Source organism: Coregonus clupeaformis, chromosome 11, assembly GCF_020615455.1.
Source record: "Coregonus clupeaformis isolate EN_2021a chromosome 11, ASM2061545v1, whole genome shotgun sequence".
Taxonomy (NCBI): domain Eukaryota; kingdom Metazoa; phylum Chordata; class Actinopteri; order Salmoniformes; family Salmonidae; genus Coregonus; species Coregonus clupeaformis.
The window spans coordinates 23,941,431-23,968,214 of NC_059202.1; the positions used below are offsets into that span (position 1 = coordinate 23,941,431).

Sequence of the window (26,784 nt, forward strand, 5' to 3'; positions counted from 1 at the left end):
AGAGAGAGAGAGAGAGAGAGAGAGAGGGAGGGTGAGTAGATCAATATGAGATGAAGGCGGTACAGTACAGTAAACAGTGGTAGAGTACAGTAAACAGTAGTACAGTACAGTAAACAGTGAGTACAGTACAGTAAAACAGTGGTACAGTACAGTAAACAGTGGTACAGTACAGTTCAGTAAACAATGGTACAGTACAGTACAGTACAGTAAACAGTAGCACAGTACAGTAAACAGTAGTACAGTACAGTAAACAATGGTACAGTACAGTAAACAGTAGCACAGTACAGTAAACAGTAGCACAGTACAGTAAACAGTAGCACAGTACAGTAAACAGTGGTACAGTACAGTAAACAGTGGTACAGTACAGTAAACAGTAGTACAGTATAGTAAGCAGTAGTACAGTACAGTACAGTAAACAGTGGTACAGTATAGCACAGTTCAGTAAACAATGGTACAGTACAGTACAGTAAACAGTAGCACAGTACAGTAAACAGTGGTAGAGTACAGTAAACAGTAGTACAGTACAGTAAACAGTGGTGAAGTACAGTAAAGAGTGGTACAGGACAGTACAGTACAGTACAGTACAGTAAACAGTGGTACAATACAGTACAGTTCAGTAAACAATGGTACAGTACAGTAAACAGTAGCACAGTACAGTAAACAGTAGTACTGTACAGTACAGTAAACAGTAGTACAGTATAGTACAGTACAGTACAGTACAGTAAACAGTAGTATAGTACTGTCAACAGTAGCACAGTACAGTACAGTACAGTACAGTACAGTAAACAGCAGTACAATACAGTACAGTACAGTACAGTACAGTACAGTACAGTACAGTAAACAGCAGTACAATACAGTACAGTAAACTGTGGTACAATAAAGCCATATCCAGTACCTCTGTGACTGAGTCTGCTCCCACTCTTTACCCTTCTTCCTATATCAGTCACACAGCTGGATGAGTTCACGCCGACCAACGACACCAGGCCATGGAAACTAACAGATATTGTATTGTTCATGGTCAACATCTCCCATTTTCACATGGGCTGACCACTTGCCTTTCCAAAGACCACTGTAAAAATCCATTAGTAATCACATCAAATCCAATTTTATTGGTCACATGCGCCGAATACAACATGTGTAGACTTTACAGTGAAATGCTTACTTACGAGCCCGTTCCCAACAATGCAGTTAAAAAGTAAGAAAAATATTTTCTAAATTAAAAAGGAGATAGTAAAACAATAAAAACAATAACAAGGCTATATATGTGTGTGTTTTGTGTGTGTGTGTACAGTGCATTCGGAAAGTATTCAGACCCCTTGACTTTTTCACATGTTGTTATGTTACAGCCTTATTCTAAAATTGATGAAATTATTTTCCCCCCTCATCAATCTACACACAATACCCCATAATGACAAATCAAAAACAGGTTTTTGGATTTTTTAGCAAATTTAGAAAAAATTAAAAACAGAAATACCTTATTTACAGTGGGGAAAAAAAGTATTTAGTCAGCCACCAATTGTGCAAGTTCTCCCACTTAAAAAGATGAGAGAGGCCTGTAATTTTCATCATAGGTACACGTCAACTATGACAGACAAATTGAGAAAGAAAATCCAGAAAATCACATTGTAGGATTTTTAATGAATTTATTTGCAAATTATGGTGGAAAATAAGTATTTGGTCACCTACAAACAAGCAAGAGTTCTGGCTCTCACAGACCTGTAACTTCTTCTTTAAGAGGCTCCTCTGTCCTCCACTCGTTACCTGTATTAATGGCACCTGTTTGAACTTGTTATCAGTATAAAAGACACCTGTCCACAACCTCAAACAGTCACACTCCAAACTCCACTATGGCCAAGACCAAAGAGCTGTCAAAGGACACCAGAAACAAAATTGTAGACCTGCACCAGGCTGGGAAGACTGAATCTGCAATAGGTAAGCAGCTTGGTTTGAAGAAATCAACTGTGGGAGCAATTATTAGGAAATGGAAGACATACAAGACCACTGATAATCTCCCTTGATCTGGGCCTCCACGCAAGATCTCACCCCGTGGGTCAAAATGATCACAAGAACGGTGAGCAAAAATCCCAGAACCACACGGGGGGACCTAGTGAATGACCTGCAGAGAGCTGGGACCAAAGTAACAAAGCCTACCATCAGTAACACACTACGCTGCCATGGACTCAAATCCTGCAGTGCCAGACGTGTCCCCCTGCTTAAGCCAGTACATGTCCAGGCCCGTCTGAAGTTTGCTAGAGTGCATTTGGATGATCCAGAAGAGGATTGGGAGAATGTCATATGGTCAGATGAAACCAAAATATAACTTTTTGGTAAAAACTCAACTCGTCGTGTTTGGAGGACAAAGAATGCTGAGTTGCATCCAAAGAACACCATACCTACTGTGAAGCATGGGGGGTGGAAACATCATGCTTTGGGGCTGTTTTTTCTGCAAAGGGACCAGGACGACTGATCCGTGTAAAGGAAAAGAATGAATGGGGCCATGTATCGTGAGATTTTGAGTGAAAACCTCCTTCCATCAGCAAGGGCATTGAAGATGAAACGTGGCTGGGTCTTTCAGCATGACAATGATCCCAAACACACCGCCCGGGCAACGAAGGAGTGGCTTCGTAAGAAGCATTTCAAGGTCCTGGAGTGGCCTAGCCAGTCTACAGATCTCAACCCCATAGAAAATCTTTGGAGGGAGTTCAAAGTCCGTGTTGCCCAGCGACAGCCCCAAAACATCACTGCTCTAGAGGAGATCTGCATGGAGGAATGGGCCAAAATAACAGCAACAGTGTGTGAAAACCTTGTGAAGACTTACAGAAAACGTTTGACCTGTGTCATTGCCAACAAAGGGTATATAACAAAGTATTGAGAAACTTTTGTTATTGACCAAATACTTATTTTCCACCATAATTTGCAAATAAATTCATTAAAAAGCCTACAATGTGATTTGCTGGACTTTTTTTTCTCATTTTGTCTGTCATAGTTGACGTGTACCTATGATGAAAATTACAGGCCTCTCTCATCTTTTTAAGTGGGAGAACATGCACAATTGGTGGCTGACTAAATACTTTTTTCCCCCACTGTACATAAGTATTCAAACCCTTTGCTCTGAGACTCGAAATTAAGCTCAGGTGCATCCTGTTTCCATTGATCATCCTTGAGATGTTTCTACAACTTCATTGGAGTCCACCTGTGGTAAATTCAAATTATCGGACATGATTTGGAAAGGCACACACCTGTCTATATAAGGTCCACAGTTGACAGTGCATGTCAGAGCAAAAACCAAGCCATGAGTCCAAAGGAATTGTCCATAGAGCTCAGAGACAGGACTGTGTCGAGGCACAGATCTGGGGAACGGTACCAAAATATTTCTTCAGCATTGAAAGTCCCCAAGAACACAGTGGCCGCCATCATTTTTAAATGGAAGAAGTTTGGAACAACCAAGACTCTTCCTAGAGCTGGCCGCCCGGCCAAACTGAGCAATCGGGGGAGAAGGGCCTTGGTCAGGGAGGTGACCAAGAACCCAATGGTCACTCTGACAGAGCTCCAGAGTTCCTCTGTGGAGATGGGAGAACCTTCCAGAAGGGCAACCATCTCTGCAGCACTCAACCAATCAGGCCTTTATGGTAGTGGCCAGATGGAAGCCACTCCTCAGTAAAAGGCACATAACAGCCCGCTGGAGTTTGCCAAAAGGCACCTAAATACTCTCAGACCATGAAAAACAAGATTATCTGGTCTGATGAAGCCAAGATTGAACTCTTTGGCCTGAATGCCAAGCATCACGTCTGGAGGAAACCTGCCACCATCCCTACGGTGAAGCATGGTGGTGGCAGCATCATTCTGTTGGGATGTTTTTCAGTGGCAGGGACTGGGAGACTAGTCAGGATTGAGGGAAAGATGAACGGAGCAACGTACAGAGAGATCCTTGATGAAAACCTGCTCCAGGGTGCTCAGGTCCTCTGACTGGGGTGACGGTTCACCTTCTAACAGGACAACGACCCTAAGCACACAGCCAAGACAACGCAGGAGTGGCTTCGGAAAAAGTCTCTGAATGTCCTTGAGTGGCCTAGCCAGAGCCCGGACTTGAACACGATCGAAAATCTCTGGAGAGACCTGAAAATAGCTGTGCAGCGATGTTCCCCATCTAACCTGACAGAGCTTGAGAGGATCTGCAGAGAAGAATGGGAGAAACTCCCCAAATACAGGTGTACGAAGCTTGTAGCGACATGGAGCACCACTGTACATGTAGAGTACACTACAACTCAATGTAACCTATATCCCGCTCAGTTAATCCATCTTAACTATTTACAGGGACACGCGGCAACGGTCAGCCTGACATCAATATCAGCCATGTCTGCAATGGATGGCCCACAACAATGTGAGGCTTTGGAGCCACTGAGGAGCATTGCATCAGGGCCCTTTCCTGTACAATCATTTACCTGTTACCCTATCTGAGGGCTCTGCAGGCCCCTAACCCTAACCCTAACCTGTTACCCTATCTGAGGGCTCTGCCGTTCCCTAATCCCTAACCCTAACCTATTACTCAATCTGAGTGCTCTGCTGGCCCCGCCTACCTCTGCCAGCCCCGCCTACCCGATCAGGGGCGAGAGGCGTGCACACACACACACACACACACACACACAAACACACACACAAACACACACACACACACACACAAACATACACACATGTAGGGAGGGGACTAGCAGGGTCGTCTCACTCTGTGGCCTGGGCAGCACTGAAACCTGACATGGAGGAGCTGTTCTCTATTGTCCCCTGACCTTTAGTGAAGCGTGTGTGTGTGTGTGTGTGTGCGTGTATATAGGGCCCTCTATTCACAGCTAGGACAGACAGGATCCTCTATTCACAGCTAGGACAGACAGGACTCTATTCACAGCTAGGAGAGACAGGACTCTCTATTCACAGCTAGGACAGACAGGCCTCTATTCACAGCTAGGACAGACAGGACTCTCTATTCACAGCTAGGACATACAGGGCTCTCTATTCACAGCTAGGACAGACAGGCCTCTATTCACAGCTTGGACAGACAGGACTCAGACAGGCTCTCTATTCACAGCTAGGACAAACAGGACTCTCTATTCACAGCTAGGACAGACAGGGCTCTCTGTTCACAGCTAGGACAGACAGGCCTCTCTATTCACAGCTAGGACAGACAGGCCTCTCTATTCACAGCTAGGACAGACAGGGCTCTCTATTCACAGCTAGGACAGACAGGCCTCTCTATTCACAGCTAGGACAGACAGGCCTCTCTATTCACAGCTAGGACAGACAGGCTCTCTATTCACAGCTAGGACAAACAGGACTCTCTATTCACAGCTAGGACAGACAGGCCTCTATTCACAGCTAGGACAGACAGGACTCTCTTTTCACAGCTAGGACAGACAGGGCTCTCTATTCACAGCTAGGACAGACAGGCCTCTATTCACAGCTTGGACAAACAGGACTCTCTATTCACAGCTAGGACAGACAGGCCTCTCTATTCACAGCTAGGACAGACAGGGCTATCTATTCACAGCTAGGACAGACAGGATCCTCTATTCACAGCTTGGACAGACAGGACTCTATTCACAGCTAGGACAGACAGGACCCTCTATTCACAGCTAGGACAGACAGGGCTCTCTATTCACAGCTAGGACAGACAGGATCCTCTATTCACAGCTAGGACAGACAGGACTCTATTCACAGCTAGGACAGACAGGACTCTATTCACAGCTAGGACAGACAGGACCCTCTATTCACAGCTTGGACAGACAGGCCTCTATTCACAGCTAGGACAGACAGGCCTCTCTATTCACAGCTAGGAAAGACAGGCCTCTCTATTCACAGCTAGGAAAGACAGGCCTCTATTCACAGCTAGGACAGACAGGACTCTCTATTCACAGCTAGGACAGACAGGACTCTCTATTCACAGCTAGGACAGACAGGACTCTATTCACAGCTAGGACAGACATGCCTCTATTCACAGCTAGGACAGACAGGCCTCTATTCACAGTTAGGAGAGACAGGGCTCTCCATTCACAGCTAGGACAGACAGGCCTCAATTCACAGTTAGGAAAGACAGGACTCTCTATTCACAGCTAGGAAAGACAGGACTCTATTCACAGCTAGGACAGACAGGTCTCTCTATTCACAGCTAGGAAAGACAGGCCTCTCTATTCACAGCTAGGAAAGACAGGCCTCTATTCACAGCTAGGACAGACAGGACTCTCTATTCACAGCTAGGACAGACAGGACTCTCTATTCACAGCTAGGACAGACAGGACTCTATTCACAGCTAGGACATACATGCCTCTATTCACAGCTAGGACAGACAGGGCTCTATTCACAGCTTGGACAGACAGGACCCTCTATTCACAGCTAGGACAGACAGGCCTCTCTATTCACAGCTAGGAAAGACAGGACTCTATTCACAGCTAGGACAGACAGGACCCTCTATTCACAGCTTGGACAGACAGGCCTCTATTCACAGCTAGGACAGACAGGCCTCTCTATTCACAGCTAGGAAAGACAGGACTCTCTATTCACAGCTAGGACAGACAGGGCTCTCTATTCACAGCTAGGACAGACAGGATCTCTCTATTCACAGCTAGGACAGACATGCCTCTATTCACAGCTAGGACAGACATGCCTCTATTCACAGCTAGGACAGACAGGACTCTATTCAAAGCTAGGACAGACAGGCCTCTATTCACAGCTAGGACAGACAGGACTCTATTCACAGCTAGGACAGATAGGGCTCTATTCACAGCTAGGACAGATAGGGCTCTATTCACAGCTAGGACAGACAGGCCTCTATTCACAGCTAGGACAGACAGGACTCTATTCACAGCTAGGACAGACAGGACTCTCTATTCACAGCTAGGACAAACAGGCCTCTATTCACAGCTAGGACAGACAGGCCTCTATTCACAGCTAGGACAGACAGGCCTCTATTCACAGCTAGGACAGATATGCCTCTATTCACAGCTAGGACAGACAGGCCTCTATTCACAGCTAGGACAGACAGGACTCTCTATTCACAGCTAAGACAGACAGGGCTCTCTATTCACAGCTAGGACAGACATGACTCTATTCACAGCTAGGACAGACAGGCCTCTATTCACAGCTAGGACAGACAGGACTCTCTATTCACAGCTAGGACAGACAGGCCTCTCTATTCACAGCTAGGATAGACAGGCCTCTATTCACAGCTAGGACAGACAGGTCTCTCTATTCACAGGGCCTGATCCATTTAATAAGGGGGAAACTTAAGCCTGCCATGTAGAGGTGGGTCGAATGACCTGGGTTGTGTGTGTGTGTGTGTGTGTGTGTGTGTGTATGTGTTCCTATGTGTAAGCGTTTTAAGCGGTCCACTTATCACAACAGAAACATGAGTCTCTTTGGGGTTGCTTGGAGCTTTTGTGCTGATGACTATGTGAGTCAGATGAGACCAAGGAATCTTCTGGTCTTGTATGTTGATGTTTGGATAGCAGGATCATTTGTAAGTGCTTGAGGATCTTCTATGTCACTTACGAAGGGACACACATGAACACACACACACGCACACACACACACACACACACATGAACACACACACACAAACGCACGCACACACACACACACACACACACACATGAACACACACACACACACGAACAAACACACACACACACAGTGTGGCAGTCGTTTGCAATGCAGAGTGGGAAAGGAAATATATTCCACAGAAACAGAGGACCAATGTCACACGATCTGGCATGTAGTGTACATGTAGTGTACAGTACATTTAAGAATGTCATGAGATATGCCGTGGTCCGTGATGACCAGCCCACCCTGCTGCATCAACACAGGGCAGAGAAATGTGCCTGCTCAGGCCTCCTCGACCTGAGGGCTTGGAAAACATCTACAAATGTCAGACCACACAATACAAACTGGAGCCGTATTATTCTAGAGGCAATGTAATCAAATGTATAGGACTGAAAAGAGGAGGTGGAGTTTTAATCAAATCCCAGAGAAGAAGCCATCTTAATAACAAATACAGCCCTTATTGATGGGCCAAATGTATATATTTATGTAGAAGGGAAATAATCAGTCTTTCATTGCTTTCTTAAGCGTAATACGAATTTAGGGCTAAATTAGAGTTATGGGTCCGTGGAGAAAAGTGTGCTAATCGTGTAGAGACGGCTATTAGTGCACGAGGTCGGCTGGCAGTGTGTCACGACTTCCGCCGAGGCTGCCTCCCCTCCTTGTTCGGACAGGCTTCGGCGTTCGTCGTCACCGGCCTTCTAGCCACTGCCGCTCCATATATCATCATTCCATTTGTCTTGTCTTGTCAATTACACACACCTGGTTCTTATCCCCTCATTAGTCCGTGATTTAGTTATCCTCTCCCCCTCATTCCTTCAGTGATTGAGTCAATGCATGGGGCGCGCTTCTTCACCAAATTAGATCTCAGGAGTGCATACAACCTGGTGCGTGTTCGGGAGGGGGATGAGTGGAAAACAGCATTCAGCACAACCACGGGGCATTATGAATAATAATAAAAAATAATATGCCATATAGCAGACGCTTTTATCCAAAGCGACTTACAGTCATGCGTGCATACATTTTTGTGTATGGGTGGTCCCGGGGATCGAACCCACTACCTTGGCGTTACAAGCGCCATGCTCTACCAGCTGAGCTACAGAGGACCACATGATGCCCTACGGTTTGATGAGTGCTCCATCCGTCTTCCAGTCCTTTGTGAACTAAGTGTTTCGGGACATGCTTGGTCGCGGTGTGGTGGTCTACATCGATGACATCCTGGTGTATTCCGCTACGCGCGCCGAGCATGTGTCCCTGGTTCGCAAAGCGCTGGCCCGACTGTTGGAAAATTACCTTTATGCCAAGGCAGAAAAGTGTATGTTTTTCCAGCAGTCCGTCTCCTTCCTCGGATACCGCATTACCACCTCAGGTGTGGAGATGGAGGGAGATCGCATTTCAGCCGTGCATAATTGGCCGACTCCAACCACGGTTAAGGCGGTGCAGCACTTCCTTGGCTTCGCCAACTACTATCGGAGGTTTATCCAGGGATTTGGCAAGGTCGCAGCTCCCATTACATCCCTGTTGAAGGGTGGGCCGTCCCGGCTCCGTGGTCTGCTGAGGCTAACGTGTCCTTCATCAAACTGCGAGGTCTGTTCACCTCAGCCCCGGTACTGGCCCACCCCGATCCATCACTACCGTTCATAGAGGAGGTGGATGCGTCCGAGGTAGGGATAGGCGCTGTCCTGTCTCAACGCTCAGGCACGCCACCCAAGCTCCGCCCCTGTGCCTTCTTCTCTAAGAAGCTCAGCCCGGCAGAGCAGAACTACGACGTTGGTAATCGGGAGCTGTTGGCTGTTGTCCGAGCTTTGACCGCGTGGAGGCATTGGCTCGAAGGGGCGAAACACCCTTTCCTCGTCTGGACGGACCACCGTAACCTGGAGTACATCCAGGTAGCGAGGAGGCTGAATCCTCGCCAGGCCAGGTGGGCCCTATTCTTCACCCGGTTTGATTTTACACTATCATACATCCCGGGTACGAAGAACGTGAAGGCAGACTCATTGTCACGGCTGTATGACACAGAGGAGAGGCCCAGAGACAACACCCCCATACTCCCGGCCTCCTTCATTGTGGCACTGGTAGTATGGGTGATGGACGCGGATATAGAGCAGGCGTTACGCACAGAGCCATCTCCACCTCAGTGTCCAGCTGGGTTGCGGTACGTGCCTGCTCTTATCCGTGATCGTCTGATCTACTGGGCACACACGTCACCCTCCTCTGGTCACCCAGGTATCGGTCGTACAGTGCGCTGCCTGAACGGAAAGTACTGGTGGCTTACCTTGGCTAAGGACGTGAGGATGTATGTTTCCTCCTGCTCGGTGTGCGCCCAGAGTAAGGCACCTTGGCACCGCCCAGCGGGTAAGTTACAACCTTTACCAGTTCCACAACGACCATGGTCTCACCTAAGTGTTGATTTTTTGACTGATCTTCCTCTCTCCCAAGGTAACACCACCATCCTGGACGTTGTGGACCGCTTTTCCAAGTCCTGCCGCCTCCTTCCTCTGCCCGGTCTCCCCACGGCCCTGCAAACTGTGGAGGCCCTGTTTACTCACGTCTTCCGGCACTACGGGGTACCAGAGGAAAATAGTGTCCGACCGAGGTCCCCAGTTGACGTCCAAGGTCTGGAAGGCGTTCATGGAACGTCTGGGTTCTCGGTCAGCCTGACCTCTGGGTTCCACCCCGAGTCAAATGGGCAGGTGGAACGGGTAAATCAGGATGTGGGTATGTTCCTGTGTTCCTACTGCCAGGACCGGCCGGGGGAGTGGTCGGTGTTCTTGCCATGGGCAGAATATGCCCAGAACTCTCTCCGCCACTCCTCTACTAACCTAACGCCATTCCAATGTTTCGGCGCGCGGAGGAGAGTTGGGACGCTGCCCACGTTCACCCCCAGCGCGGCGTGCGTCGTCAGAAGGCCAACGCTGGCCGCCACCGCAGTGAGGCCTCGGTCTTCGTACCGGGGGATCGGGTCTGGCTCTCGACCCGGAATCTGCCCCTCCACCTGCCCTGCCGGAAGCTGAGCCCGCAGTTTGTGGGGCCGTTCAAAGTCCTGAGGAGAATCAACGAGGTCACTTATAGGTTATTACTTCCCCCTGATTACCGTATTAACCCCTCGTTTCATGCGTCTCTCCTCAGGCCGGTGGTGGTTGGTTCGCTCCAGGAGTCTGAGGTGCAGGAGGTTCCTCTACCTCCTCTGCACATTGAGGGGGCCCCGGCATACTCTGTCCGTTCCATCCTGGATTCGAGGCGTCGGGTGGGAGGCCTTCAGTACCTCGTGGAGTGGGAGGGGTACGGTCCGGAGGAACGGTGCTGGGTCCTGGTGAGGGATATCCTCGATCCCTCCCTGTTGCAGGACTTCCACCGTCGCGCTGTTGGAGCTGCGCGTCAAGGAGGGGGGGGTACTGTCACGACTTCCGCCGAGGCTGCCTCACCTCCTTGTTCGGGCAGGCTTCGGCGTTCGTCGTCACCGGCCTTCTAGCCACTGCCGCTCCATATATCATCATTCCATTTGTCTTCCCGAGTGGCGCAGTGGTCTAAGGCACTGCATCGCAGTGCTAGCTGTGCCACTAGAGATCCTGGTTCGTATCCAGGCTCTGTCGTAGCCGGCCGCGACCGGGAGACCCATGGGGCGGCGCACAATTGGCCCAGGGATGTAGCTCAGTTGGTAGAGCATGGCATTTGCAACGCCAGGGTTGTGGGTTCGATTCCAGTATAAAAAAATATTTAAAAAATTATGCACTCACTGTAAGTCGCTCTGGATAAGAGTGTCTGCTAAATGACTAAAATGTAAATGTGTTGTCAATTACACACACCTGGTTCTTATCCTCTTATTAGTCCGTGTATAAGTGTTCCCTTTGCGTCCTTGTGAGAGTAGTGGAGCTCGGTGGAGCTACTCGCACTTTGTATTGCCGGGGTAGATATTTCCCATGTGCCTGTATATTGTTGGAGTATCCCGTACCGTGTATTGCCAGGGTAGGTAGTTTCCCCTGTGCCTGTTTTCGTGTGTCGCTATCTAGCGCAATTGTGAACAACGGAATAAACTCTGTATTCAGTGATTTACCCTCCTGTGCCTGACTCCTTCTATCACACTGATCACACAGTGAGTCAGTACCTGGGTCCCAAATGCCACCCTATTTCCTACATAGTGCACTACTTTTGACCAGGGGCACCCTGCTACCACCACTGGGCACGGGCACATTATTCACAGGACATTGGTTTACTGACTGTCTCACAGAGCATTTACTGTGCATGGTCTAGTAGCTTACTGAGAAGACGTTGGCAAAGTCTAAAGCAAGACTGGGGCTTGGGTTGAAGTTGTAAAGCATACTCTGCTGTCGTGTGAGAACTTTTTAAGCTATTTTGTAAGGAGCGAAAATGTCACAAACAATTTTGTTATTTATTTTTCAGAAAAATGGATGAGCATAGAAGTAAAACAGGAGGATAAGGAGGAAGGTATGGGTGGGAAGGCGTGGAGCCAGCCGAGGTGTCAAACACACAGCTTCAACTTCTCCTGAACACAACTTTGGTATTATTTGTGAAAACAGTTTAGACGCTAATCACATTAATTGGTTTAAACATGTTTGGCTTTCCCCTCTGAATGGTTGGTTCTAAGGTAAACAGGCTCGATAACCACATGAAGGGAGCGAGAGAGCAGGGCCTGAGCCACGTTTGACACCGTCTCACTCTGAGAGGACGGCTCGGGCAGCTCTGTAAACATTGGGGTGACGGGGGGATTCTGACATGGCTGAGGGGCCGGCAGTCAATCACAACAGACATCTTATGGGCCCAGAGAACTGGGTTGTGGAGGTGCAGCATGCCTGAGGCCTTCATGGGAAATGACTCCTGACTGGCAGAGAGTAGCCCAACCAGTTGGCAGCCTAAATGGCCACAGTGTATCGCTAACCTCCAAAAGAGAGCTCATTAGAAAGAGCCTGACTGAGACACCGGAGATGATCGAAACAAACTGCCCGTTTATTGCGTGGCGTTGGGGGGAAAAAAATCTGCCGCTGACATCTCAGACAGGATTCCGATGGAAATCCTTGAGAAAGAGAGTGAGGTAGAGAGAGAGAGAGAGAGAGAGAGAGAGAGAGAGAGAGAGAGAGAGAGAGAGAGAGAGAGAGAGAGAGAGAGAGAGAGAGAGAGAGAGAGAGAGAGAGAGAGAGAGAGAGAGAGAGAGAGAGAGAGAGAGAGAGAGAGAGAGAGAGAGAGAGAGAGATAATAATAAATGCATGCAGAGCAGAATTAGGCCGATACCCGCTAATTATCAAAATCCAGATAAGAGCCGTTAAATTCTATAACCACTTAAAAGGAAGCGATTCCCAAACCTTCCATAACAAAGCCATCACCTACAAAGAGATTAACTTGGAGAAGAGTCCCCTAAGTAAGCTTGTCCTGGGGCTCTGTTCACAAACACAAACAGACCCAACAGAGCCCCAGGACAACAACACAATTAGACCCAACCAAATCATGAGAAAACAAAAAGAGAATTACTTGACACATTGGAAAGAATTAACAAAAAAAAACAGAGCAAACTAGAATGCTATTTGGCTCTAAACAGAGAGTACACAGTGGCAGAATACCTGACCACTGTGACTGACCCAAACTTAAGGAAAGCTTTGACTATGTACAGACTCAGTGAGCATAGCCTTGCTATTGAGAAAGGCCGCCGTAGGCAGACCTGGCTCTCAAGAGAAGACAGGCTATATGCACACTGCCCACAAAATGAGGTGGAAACTGAGCTGCACTTCCTAACCTCCTGCCAAATGTATGACCATATTAGATACACATATTGCCCTCAGATTACAGAGATCCACAAATAATTTGAAAACAAATCCAATTTTGATAAACTCCCTTATCTACTGGGTGAAAAACCACAGTGTGCCATCACAGCAGCAAGATTTGTGACCTGTTGCCACAAGAAAAAGGCAACCAGTGAAGAACAAACACCATTGTAAATACAACCCATATTTATGTTTATTTATTTTCCCATTTGTACTTTAACTATTTGCACATTGTCACACTGTATATAGACATAATATGACATTTGATAAAACAAATAGTTTTCTTAAGAGGTTCACTAGGTCATGTAAGCAAAGGCCTCACCTCCTCAATTTGCTTTTTGTGAAGAATAACTTTCTAAAGTTCTTCTCTCGACAGCTATAGTCTTCAGTGTTGTTGCTGACATGCGGGAATCCTCCCGTTTACCTTAGAACACCAGGATACTGTCCTGTTTCTGGCCTGCTCTCACCACCACCACCCGTTTGACTGGAGGCTTCTCAGCTTCTGACTAATGGGAGGCTAATCAGCTTCTGACTAATGGGAGGCTTCTCAGCTTCTGACTAATGGGAGGCTAATCAGCTTCTGACTAATGGGAGGCTAATCAGCTTCTGACTAATGGGAGGCTTCTCAGCTTCTGACTAATGGGAGGCATTCTCAGCTTCTGACTAATGGGAGGCTTTTCAGCTTCTGACTAATGGGAGGCTTCTCAGCTTCTGACTATAAGCTAATGAGCTTCTCTTCGACTAATGGGAGGCAATGGCTTCTCAGCTTCTGACTAATGGGAGGCTTCTCGCTTCTGACTAATGGCTCACGATAATGGGAGGCTTTAGCCGACTAATGAGGGCTTCTCAGCTTCTGACAAGGACTCAGCCTGACTAATGGGAGGCTTCTCAGCTTCTGACTAATGGGAGGCTTCTCAGCTTCTGACTAATGGGAGGCTTCTCAGCTTCTGACTAATGGGAGGCTTCTCAGCTTCTGACTAATGGGAGGCTTCTCAGCTTCTGACTAATGGGAGGCTTCTCCCATGGACTCAGCTTCTGACTAATGGAGGCTCTATTCGAAATGGGAGGCTTCTCAGCTTCTGACTAATGGGAGGCTTCTCAGCTTCTGACTAATGGGAGGCTTCTCAGCTTCTGACTAATGGGAGGCTTCTCAGCTTCTGACTAATGGGAGGCTTCTCAGCTTCTGACTAATGGGATTAAAACGTTTGGCTGCTAACTAGCATTAAATCCACTATAACTCATGTTGAGAGGGCCTCTTGTAAAAGCAATAGGTACTCTGGGCCTTAACGAGGCCAACCAGTTTCCCGCTTTGATTGGTTTTAGCTCATGCATCGAGGCTCTGTATTTACCTAAGCTTCTAATAAGGTGAACTGTTTTCTTGTGGCCAAATCTGGGAATCCAACACAACCAACCAAGAATAAAACAATTAGACTGGTTGCTTTTCAGTATATTTCCATTCTGGAAAACAATTGGTGCTGAAAGTGTGATTGTTTGTCACAAGGTGCCTTTTTATACACTGACCGACGAGGAAAACCACCACAACTTCAGGATCTGTTCGGCGGAGGGAAGCTGGAGCGGAGTGCTCAGGCTGCGGCTCGGGGAAACATGTGCGTTTAATCTGCCTACTTCCAAATGCCCTGTGGCAACTACAGCAAACAGCAGAAAAACCTAAATGGATGAAATTATATCCGTATGATTCAACGAGACAGCTAAGGAGAGGCAGGTTTCTCATGCACTTCGTCAGGGTACCAAATTAAAGCCAGCTTTGCTAAAACATTCACATTACATAGTTTACACATATCATTTCCACAGCCAAGCAGGACGCATTTTAGCAGCCAGAGTCATCTGTTGCGAATAGGGGCCCTAATTTGAATCAAAGATAGGAGCCAATTTATTTTCTCCTTTCCATTTCTCGATGCTGGATCTAGATGAATTCACACACACTGTACTTTGTTTTTCTTTTGCATCTTTCCCCCTTATCCTCAGCTCAAACTCTCACAGCACTTGATTTATGGATGGATACACTAAGTACACAGTACACACCAGAAGTGACTAACTAAGGCAGGACTGTTGTCCAGGTGGAACCGAGTGAGTGAGCACTGCCGACGCAATAGCTTGCTGAGCCGATAAATTGGTGGGAGAAAGTAGTCATGTAAATGACTCAAAAAATTGTTTCCGAACAGCCATTTTGTACTCACGCCGGCCTGCATAATTTGGGGCAGATGGAAAATCTGTGAATGGTACCGTCTACAACAGGAAGCATTCTTATGATGACTAAATGAGGCGTCCAGCATAATGACCCATCAGCTAGGGGCGCATCCCAAATATCACCCTATTCCCTATGTAGTGCACTACTTTTGACCAGAGCCCTATGAGCCTTAGTAAAAAGTAGTGCACTATAAAGGGAATAGGGTACCATTTGGGATGATTCCGAGGTCTTTTGATGTAGATAGAGGAGGAACTATATGATGGATTTGAACCCTTGTTGCTATGGGAGACTGGTATAGAACTACTTATAGAACTACTTTGGGTATGTTTGGCTCCAGAATACACAGTGAGTCGAGTCTTCATGGAAACACTTAACCTGCTGAGATTCAGGGGCCTGCATTCACATGTGTACCAGCTTCCAGGCCCTGCATGACATTAGAGAGCTAAGATGTGATTTCCTCGTGATCGGGGCATCGCTGGGTTTGTGACCTGGGTTGAAAGAAAGAGGAAAGTGGGGTCACACTCGTACCATAGTATAGTACAGCCCTCCTCTCTTTCATAGAAGTGAAAAGGGAAAAGGATATGTCTTATCTGCTGATCTGTTGACCTTTACTGTTAGTGGCTGGTAGCCTAGCGATTAAGAACATTGGACTAGTAACTGCAGGGTTGCTGGTTCGAATCCCTGGGCCGATTAGGTAAAAAAATCTGCCCTTGAGTATACTAAATAATTAAAATGTAAACTATTAGCATTCAACTGTCCATTCCCAAGCTGAATGACCGGTTTCCACAAAAAAAGCAATAATATTTTTGAAGGGCTTTCTGAAATGTCAGTCCATTTGAGATTGTGAGAAGTTCAGTTGGAGGGCTTGTGTATTGGTTACATTTAGAGGCCTTACATTTTTCCTCGATATAAGACTCTGGTTAGAGCAATGGCCATAGGGAAAAAAAGACTGGTTTTGGTTACAGAAAATAATTGATTATCTCTACTCTTGTGAATAATCATTAGTTGAGAGGCGTTTTAAAACCTGATTATTCAGAGTTGGTGGGCCATGACTGTGTTTTATTGAGCTGTATATCTTCCTCTGATAACTGCGCCTGTGTTTACTCTGACTGCCCTTACCATTTCTAATAGCTAATTAGAGTGTATTACACTGCCCTGGTACCATGGCCATTAGTAGACAATCAAGGCATTAATTATAAACCTATTCCCCGTAACTCCAACCACGCTGAGTGGGGGGACGTCAGTGAAAATCCTAAACATGATATGTGCTTTGAGCCGGCGGTTGGAATGATGTTACTCCCAGTCTAAACAGTAACGTCGATAACAGGTCTGAGAGCAGCCTCCTCTCTCCCCTCTCTAACACCCTGGGCTCAATCTGTCCAGGACCTCTCACTCACACTTGCTTCCATCCCCCCGGCGCCTCTCCTCTCCTCTCCTCTCCTCTCCTCTCCTGTCCTCTCCTCTCCTGTCCTCTCCTCTCCTCTCCTGTCCTCTCCTCTCCTCTCCTCTCCCTCTCCTCTCCTGTCCTGTCCCTCTCCTCTCCTCTCCTCTCCTCTCCTCTCCTCTCCTCTCCTCTCCTCTCCTCTCCCTCTCCTCTCCTCTCCTCTCCTCCTCTCCTCTCCCTCTCCTCTCCTCTCCTCTCCTCTCCTCTCCTCTCTCTCCTGTCCCTGTCCTGTCCTGTCCTGTCCTGTCCTGTCCCCTGTCCTCTCATCTCCTCTCCTGTCCTCTCCTCTCCTCTCCTCTCCTTTCCTCTCCTCTCCTCTCCTCTCCTCTCCTCTCCTCTCCTCTCCTCTCCTGTCCTGTCCTGTCCTCTCCTCTCCTGTCCTCTCCTCTCCTGTCCTCTCCTGTCCTCTCCTCTCCTCTCCACACCCATCTGCGCAAAGCTCCTCTTCCTTTAGTCTCAGACAATGGGGACTGTTATACAAGTGGATGGATTCAGCTGCCTATTAGATGGCTGTTATGACAGGTAAATGTGCAATTATTACAGGCAATCCACAATTAATTGTTTTATTTATTAGATGATCACTTTGATACTTTTGCTACCAGATTGATCTTACCATACCCCTCTCTCATCTCCACCTCTACTACCCCTCTCTCCTTCTCCACCTCTACCACCCCTCTCTCCTTCTCCACCTCTACCACCCCTCTCTCCTTCTCCACCTCTACCACCCCTCTCTCATCTCCACCTCTACTACCCCTCTCTCCTTCTCCACCTCTACCACCCCTTCTCCTTCTCCACCTCTACCACCCCTCTCTCCTTCTCCACCTCTACCACCCCTCTCTCATCTCCACCTCTACTACCCCTCTCTCCTTCTCCACCTCTACCACCCCTCTTTCCTTCTCCACCTCTACCACCCCTCTCTCCTTCTCCACCTCTACCACCCCCTCTCTCCTTCTCCACCTCTACCACCCCTCTCTCCTTCTCCACCTCTACCACCCCTCTCTCCTTCTCCACCTCTACCACCCCTCTCTCCTTCTCCACCTCTACCACCCCTCTCTCCTTCTCCACCACTACCACCCCTCTCTCCTTCTCCACCTCTACCACCCCTCTCTCATCTCCACCTCTACCACCCCTCTCTCCTTCTCCACCTCTACCACCCCTCTCTCCTTCTCCACCTCTACCACCCCTCTCTCCTTCTCCACCTCTACCACCCCTTCCTCCTTCTCCACCTCTACCACCCCCTCTCTCCTTCTCCACCCTCTACCACCCCTCTCTCCTTCTCCACCTCTACCACCCCTCTCTCCTTCTCCACCTCTACCACCCCTCTCTCCTTCTCCACCTCTACCACCCCTCTCTCCTTCTCCACCTCTACCACCCCTCTCTCATCTCCACCTCTACCACCCCTCTCTCCTTCTCCACCTCTACCATCTCTCCTCTACCCTTCTCGCTCAGTACCAAACCACTGCTTGTCCACACAGGGAGAGTTGACACAGCTACCTAGGCTGGCGCTACTCTTTAACGCCGACGTGACAACAAATAAACATTTCAGAGGTGCCGTGGGCTGCCAAGCCAAACACCTTGACCCCAGAGGCACCATAATATTCAGAGAGAAAACACTGGCTGTGAAATTGAACAATAGGTTAAGACATTGTGATCACCACCCAGCGCTAGCCCAGCGCCAGCGCCAGCCCAGCGCCACCCAGCGCCACCCAGCGCCACCCAGCGCCACCCAGCACTAGCCCAGCGCCACCCAGCGCCTCCCAGCACCACCCAGCGCTAGCCCAGCACCACCCAGCACCACCCAGCGCCACCCAGTGCCACCCAGCACTAGCCCAGCACCACCCAGCACCACCCAGCGCCACCCAGCACCACCCAGCGCTAGCCCAGCACCACCCAGCGCTAGCCCAGCACCACCCAGCACCACCCAGCGCTAGCCCAGCACCACCCAGCGCCACCCAGCGCCACCTAGCGCTAGCCCAGCACCACCCAGCGCCACCCAGCACCACCCAGCGCCACCTAGCGCCACCTAGCGCTAGCCCATCGCCACCCATCGCCACCCAGCACCACCCAGCGCCACCTAGCGCTAGCCCAGCAAGGGGATGAGGGAAAATTGAGAAATGGCCTTCTGCGCAACTTGCAGTTCCCTGGAAAGTGATTGAACAGTGAACAGCGGGCGGACATCACTCACTCTGCTGGAGAACGACCAGAACATTAGAGCCTTCTGGGTAACGGAGAATGGAGCGGCGGCTGCCCAAGACATGTGGTGAAACTGAACTGCTAATGGTGCCCTCTCGGTTTGTTCAGTCCTCAGTCTTCTCTTCTCTCTTTGGGTGTCGGGAGTCCAGTTTCACGTCAAAGCGGGGCTACGGCTGGCTGTGATATATTTCTCGTGCAACCAGCGCTCAATGTGTCAGTCCTTATCAAGGCTCAAGTATATCACCCCGCATTCACACTTCAGCAGATCTCCAAGCATTCACGTCTCAATAAATCAATTCATATCCACATTTCAGCAAGTGGTTACATGTTCATATTTAATATTCACTACCAATCTGTGTTACTGCTTCTGCTACCTGGCTGCAAACACATTAGTTGAAGTGCAAAAACAGTCTCTGTTCCTGAGCAATTACTTTGGACAAAAGCAACCTGCCAACTGCAGAGAATTGTGAGGTTCCAGTGTTATAATTGGTATTCCACAGTAAACGCTTTCATAGTTATGGAATATTTTCCTTGAAATTTCTCATCAGACATTTGTTTATGTTAGGCGTATGTTAGGAGTCTGGGCCTGACACTTGCTGGCCGTACACGGTACGCAAACGAGAGCGCTGATTTTTTCACATGCAATATCCATTTACAATACCATTGGTGCACCAAATTGTGCATGACCTAATCTAAATCTTGGCTTTATCCCTTTAAAATATGAAACTTGGCACATCTGCAACACAGATTTTGGTTTCATTTTGCAGTTTGAAAAGGATCGAATGCAATCTGAAAGGGTCGGTCCTACATGCCACAATCTATATCGCTGGTAGTACAGATACCAAAGCTAGCAAGAGACAGGAGAAACAATAAAACGTTTCCAGATTTAAATCTAATTCTGTACAGAAACAAAACCACTGGTTATAAATCCAGCATAAAACTTTCACATCTATGTTAAACTAATTCCAAAGCTGAACTGATCAAATGTGAAACACATGTTTGAAGTTGTACAAGATCCTTTTCTGGAGACCTTTGAGCGTCACTGGAGGGGTGTAAAACTCTCTGGGATGAATGTAAATCAGATGTCTACGTATCTGACTAAACCAAGCCAGTACCACCAAACAATGGGGTCTTAACAATATCACAACACAGCAGGTGAATCATTCTAGGTGCCTGTGTCATGACCAAATTCTCCACTATGGCAAAGTGTGACTTATCTCCAGATGTTGCTGTGATGTTGTTCATTCTCTGTCTCTTTCTCTCTGTCTCGTTCTCTGTCTCGTTCTCTATCTCTGGTCTCTTTCTGGTCTGTCTCTCTCTGGTCTCTCTCTGGTCTCTCTCTGGTCTCTCTCTGGTCTCTCTCTGGTCTCTCTCTGGTCTCTCTCTCTCTCTCTGGTCTCTCTCTGGTCTCTCTCTCTCTGGTCTCTCTCTGGTCTCTCTCTGGTCTCTCTCTGGTCTCTCTCTCTTTGTCTCTCTGTCAGGAGAGGCCTCTGATATGCCTCTATGTTAACAGTGCATTAGAACAGGCAGAGTGAAGGCTTAACAGTGTAAACAGGCGGCGCCTGTAGGGAGTGTGGACAGCCTCGTTGGCCTAGAGGACTGAAGACTTTGCTGGGGAACGCTCCCATCTCTAATTGCCCCGCTGGATTCCAGCTATGAGTCAATGCTACAGAGCGCAATGTTCTGCCAATCCTACGAACGCTATGAAAACGCTCCCAAATATGCATCACATTCACATACACCATGTACCACATCACTTTCAATACATCACACAGCGTATTGAGTTGATTCTGTTCTGAAGTCTTTGGGGATTACATAAGTTTGATACAATTTTCATTTTTTAAACAACTAATTGACTGACCTGAATTCCATTTAGTTCGTTTTTTTTTCTTTCTGTAAGCTCAATGCGCAGTTTCTCCAGAGATAAATCAGATCAAACTTGAACTGTGCGATGTAGTAGGGAGTTGTAGTTTCCAACAGGCCAATATTCTACATAGTTTATTGCAGAAAACGTGTTAATTCACTTCAATGACGAACCATCAAACAGGCAAAGAGTCAATACAGGACTAAGATTGAATCGTACTACACCGGCTCTGACGCTCGTCGGATGTGGCAGGGCTTGAAAACTATTACAGACTACAAAGGGAAGCACAGCCGCGAGCTGCCCAGTGACACAAGACTTCCTGACGAGCTAAACCACTTCTATGCTCGCTTCGAGGCAAGCAACACTGAAGCATGCATGAGAGCACCAGCTGTTCCGGATGACTATGTGATCACGCTCTCCGTAGCCGATGTGAGTAAGACTTTTAAGCAGGTCAACATTCACAAGGCCGCATGGCCAGACGGATTACCAGGACGTGTACTCCGAGCATGTGCTGACCAACTGGCAAGTGTCTTCACTGACATTTTCAACATGTCCCTGACTGAGTCTGTATTACCAACATGTTTCAAGCAGACCACCATAGACCCGTGCCCAAGGACTCTAAGATAACCTGCCTAAATGACTACCGACCCGTAGCACTGACGTCTGTAGCCATGAAGTGCTTTGAAAGGCTGGTCATGGCTCACATCAACACCATTATCCCAGAAACCCTAGACCCACTCCAATTTGCATACCGCCCCAACAGATCCACAGATGATGCAATCTCTATTGCACTCCACACTGCCCTTTCCCACCTGGACAAGAGGAACACCTACGTGAGAATGCTATTCATTGACTACAGCTCAGCATTCAACACCATAGTGCCCTCTAAGCTCATCACTAAGCTAAGGATCCTGGGACTAAACACCTCCCTCTGCAACTGGATCCTGGACTTCCTGACGGGCCGCCCCCAGGTGGTAAGGGTAGGTAACAACACATCTGCCACACTGATCCTCAACACGGGGGCCCCTCAGGGGTGCGTGCTCAGTCCCCTCCTGTACTCCCTGTTCACCCATGACTGCATGGCCAGGCACGACTCCAACACCATCATTAAGTTTGCCGACGACACAACAGTGGGAGGCCTGATCACCGACAATGATGAGACAGCCTATAGGGAGGAGGTCAGAGACCTGGCCGTGTGGTGCCTTGATAACAACCTCTCCCTCAACGTGACCAAGACAAAGTAGTTGATTGTGGACTACAGGAAAAAAAAGAGGACTGAGCATTCTCATCGACGGGGCTGTAGTGGAACAGGTTGAGAGCTTCAAGTTCCTTGGTGTCCACATCACTAACAAACTATCATGGTCCAAACACACCAAGACAGTCGTGAAGAGGGCACGACAAAGCCTACTCCCCCTCAGGAGACTGAAAAGATTTGGCATGGGTCCTCAGATCCTCAAAATATTCTACAGCTGCACCATTGAGAGCATCCTGACTGGTTGCATCACCGCCTGGTATGGCAACTGCTTGGCCTCCGACCGCAAGGCACTACAGAGGGTAGTGCGTACGGCCCAGTACATCACTGGGGCCAAGCTTCCTGCCATCCAGGACCTATATACCAGGCGGTGTCAGAGGAAGGCCCTCAAAATTGTCAAAGACTCCAGCCACCCTAGTCATAGACTGTTCTCTCTGCTACCGCACGGCAAGCGGTACCGGAGTGCCAAGTCTAGGTCCAAAAGACTTCTCAACAGCTTCTAACCCCAAGCCATAAGACTCCTGAACAGCTAATCATGGCTACCCGGACTATTTGCACTGCCCCCCCCACCCCATCTTTTTACGCTGCTGCTACTCTGTTAATTATTTATGCATAGTCACTTTAACTCTACCCACATGTACATATTACTTCAACTACCTCAACTAGCCGGTGCCCCCGCACATTGACTCTGCACTGGTACCCCCCTGTATATATAGCCTCCCTACTGTTATTTTATTTTACTTCTGCTCTTTTTTTCTCAACACTTTTTTGTTGTTGTTTTATTTTACTTTTTTATTAAAAATAAATGCACTGTTGGTTAAGGGCTGTAAGTAAGCATTTCACTGTAATGTCTGCACCTGTTGTATTCGGCGCATGTGGCCAATCAAATTGGATTTTATTTGAATCCATTGCACGCCTACTTGTCCGGTCTGTGTGGGGCAGACATGGAGAGGGAGAGAAGAGAGAAGAACGTGCGATTGAGAGGGATAGAGACAGGGCGGAAGAAGGAAAGTGAGAGGGGTAACTCGGCCCAAAATGTGTCTCCTCCAGCAGGTGGCATTTTTTTGTTTTTGTTTCGCCCACCAATCGAGGAGTTTTTGTTTGGATGTCAATGAGAGAGTGTAGAATTTGGTCAATAAAAAATGTAATGGCTTATTTGTTACGTGAGGTTTATTTAATCTAATAGAAGTTTCGTAATGCTTAAGTTGTTACTAGTGTACTGATATAAGTAGGACACATGAAATCCTGGCAACTTTGAGAAAAAACACTTTATATCAGAGTTGTCCCTGTTGAAATTCGAGACGGTCTATGCATATTTATGAGGCTAGCATAGCATCTCACTCTCCATTGAAAACAGGCGGTTGACGTCAACACCCCTCATCAAATATTTTCAAAAAAGTATTCAAATAATGAGATGTATCCATCAATCCAAAGAGAGGAACAGGAGGGAGCTTGGTGTTGTATTAAAGTAAAGTATTGTGAATAAATGATGGTTCATAAGTGATCAGCCGTAATGGACAGTCACTACCATCATGGGACTTTTATTCATTGTTTTATTTTGTGTTGTTACAGCATTCAACCCACATAATTAATAGTGCGTTTAATGTTTAAAAAAATAAACCAAAACTGAAAACCGTGATTATTTTTTAATAATCGAACCAAAACCGAACCGACCTCAAAAAGCACAAATCGCTCAGCACTACCTTCTGGCGTCTTCTTCCTTTCGAAACCTTCAAATGTCTCCCACTAGCTAGCCAACCAAGCCACTGAACACTACAGTGCATATGTCAACATAACTCCACAACATAAGTTTTATTTCATTCCATTAAAAAAATGACAAACATCCATCCTACTCTCTGGACAGTACCTGTGTCTGTACTCTAGCTACTTGACATTAGTCTCTGGGCTGCAGGGACACGGTATCCTGGTCTGACTCTGGAGGCTGGTCTGGTCTGAGTAGAGGGGTAGTCCTGGGGCTGTGGTCTGGCGGCTCTGGGGCAGACGAGGTCTGGAGGGGGGTGTATAAAGGTGTCTCTTGTTGGGAGATGTGACGGCGGTCAGGCTAGGCCAGGTAGATGATGTTTCTCTGGGCTCAGAGGCCTGTGTGATGCATGTCCCACAGACAACCAGCCCCCTGCTACATCAATACCTCAACAACACCCACCCCACCTGGGCGTACTGAGAGATTTACCCCTGTCTACACACCATTCACTCACTGTCCCATACACTCCCAACAGGCCTGGTTAACACACTGTCCCATACATTCCCAACAGTCCTGGTTAACACACTGTCCCATTCACTCCCAACAGTCCTGGTTAACACACTGTCCCATACACTCCCAACAGGCCTGGTTAACACACTGTCCCATACACTCCCAACAGGCCTGGTTAACACACTGTCCCATACACTCCCAACAGGCCTGGTTAACACACTGTCCCATTCACTCCCAACAGGCCTGGTTAACACACTGCCATACACTCTCAACAGGCCTGGTTAACACACTGCCATACACTCTCAACAGGCCTGGTTAACACACTGTCCCATACACTCCCAACAGGCCTGGTTAACACACTGTCCCATACACTCCCAACAGGCCTGGTTAACACACTGCCATACACTCTCAACAGGCCTGGTTAACACACTGTCCCATTCACTCCCAACAGTCCTGGTTAACACACTGTCCCATACACTCCCAACAGGCCTGGTTAACACACTGTCCCATACACTCCCAACAGGCCTGGTTAACACACTGTCCCATACACTCCCAACAGGCCCGTTTACACACTGTCCCATACACTCCCAACAGGCCTGGTTAACACACTGTCCCATACACTCCCAACAGTCCTGGTTAACACACTGTCCCATACACTCCCAACAGGCCCGTTTACACACTGCGGTTTCCAGGGAATGTTTGTGAAACGGCAGCTCGGTAGTCGGTACTAAACAACGCTAGTGTTGAGCAGGGGCTACTACGCTTGAGAAAGCAGAGGTATATTTTTAATTTCTTGATAAGCTGCCTTGAAATGTTTCCATAATTAGCTTCTGGTTAACAAGCAAGGCACCATATTTCATACGACCCTTGTCACTGCAGTATTAGAGAGCCCAAAGTGTTTGGAAGCGTTAGAGACCATGGCTCCATCCCACATGGCACCCTATTTTCCGATATAGTGCACTACTTTTGACCAGGGCCATATGGGTCGTACACAAAGTAGTGTACTATAAAGGGACTAGGGTGCCATTTGGGACAGGGCCCATATCAGGGTGGATTTGGTCTAATGAGACCCATTATCTCAGAGGGAGATCCTAGAACACGTTAGACCAGTGTTTTACAACAGGCCTGGTCAGGCCCCCAACCATCCATCCTTCAGAGAGCTGGGGAATGTGCCTGGACGATACACCTTGAACACGGACCCAGCTCCATCCATGAATTAGTAAACTGATCTGGCCCACTGGCGAGGTTAAACTGATTAAGCATTTGGACACAATTATGACACAACTGTTGCATTATGTCAGAGTTAGAGCCTGTCAACTTCAGCCCCGGTTGAACAGGTGTCCAATACAAAACCATGATAAAATGTTAAGGATATTACTAAAGCATAATATTGCATTCCAGATCAATGTAATTAGAGTGTATCGCATGTAGTGAATTGTCCATACTTTGATACCTGGTTACACAGTCTGAGACAGGTTAACTGTTCCAGTCTGAGACAGGTTAACAAGACAGTGTAGCTGTTCCAGTCTGAGACAGGGTAACTGTTCCAGTCTGAAACAGGATAGTTGTTCCAGTCTGAGACAGGGTAACTGTTCCAGTCTGAAACAGGATAGTTGTTCCAGTCTGAGACAGGGTAACTGTTCCAGTCTGAGACAGGTTAACGAGACAGGGTAACTGTTCCAGTCTGAGACAGGATAGTTGTTCCAGTCTGAGACAGGGTAACTGTTCCAGTCTGAGACAGGGTAGCTGTTCCAGTCTGAGACAGGGTAACTGTTCCAGTCTGAGACAGGGTAACTGTTCCAGTCTGAGACAGGGTAGCTGTTCCAGTCTGAGACAGGGTAACTGTTCCAGTCTGAGACAGGGTAACTGTTCCAGTCTGAGACAGGGTAACTGTTCCAGTCTGAGACAGGGTAGCTGTTCCAGTCTGAGACAGGGTAACTGTTCCAGTCTGAGACAGGGTAACTGTTCCTATCTGAGACAGGGTAACTGTTCCAGTCTGAGACAGGGTAACTGTTCCAGTCTGAGACAGTGTAGCTGTTCCAGTCTAAGACAGGGTAACTATTCCAGTCTGAAACAGGATAGTTGTTCCAGTCTGAGACAGGGTAACTGTTCCAGTCTGAGACAGGGTAACTGTTCCAGTCTGAAACAGGATAGTTGTTCCAGTCTGAGACAGGGTAACTGTTCCAGTCTGAGACAGGTTAGCTGTTCCAGTCTGAGACAGGGTAGCTGTTCCAGTCTGAGACAGGGTAACT

General features: G+C 47.9%; 1 protein-coding gene across 1 annotated transcript in view; it reads right to left on the bottom strand.

The window, feature by feature from the left end:
- The window catches only part of LOC121576557 (zinc finger protein GLIS1), a 135,325-nt gene that overhangs the window by 42,191 nt on the left and 66,350 nt on the right, over positions 1-26,784 (bottom strand). The gene's annotated exons all lie outside the window — the stretch shown is intronic.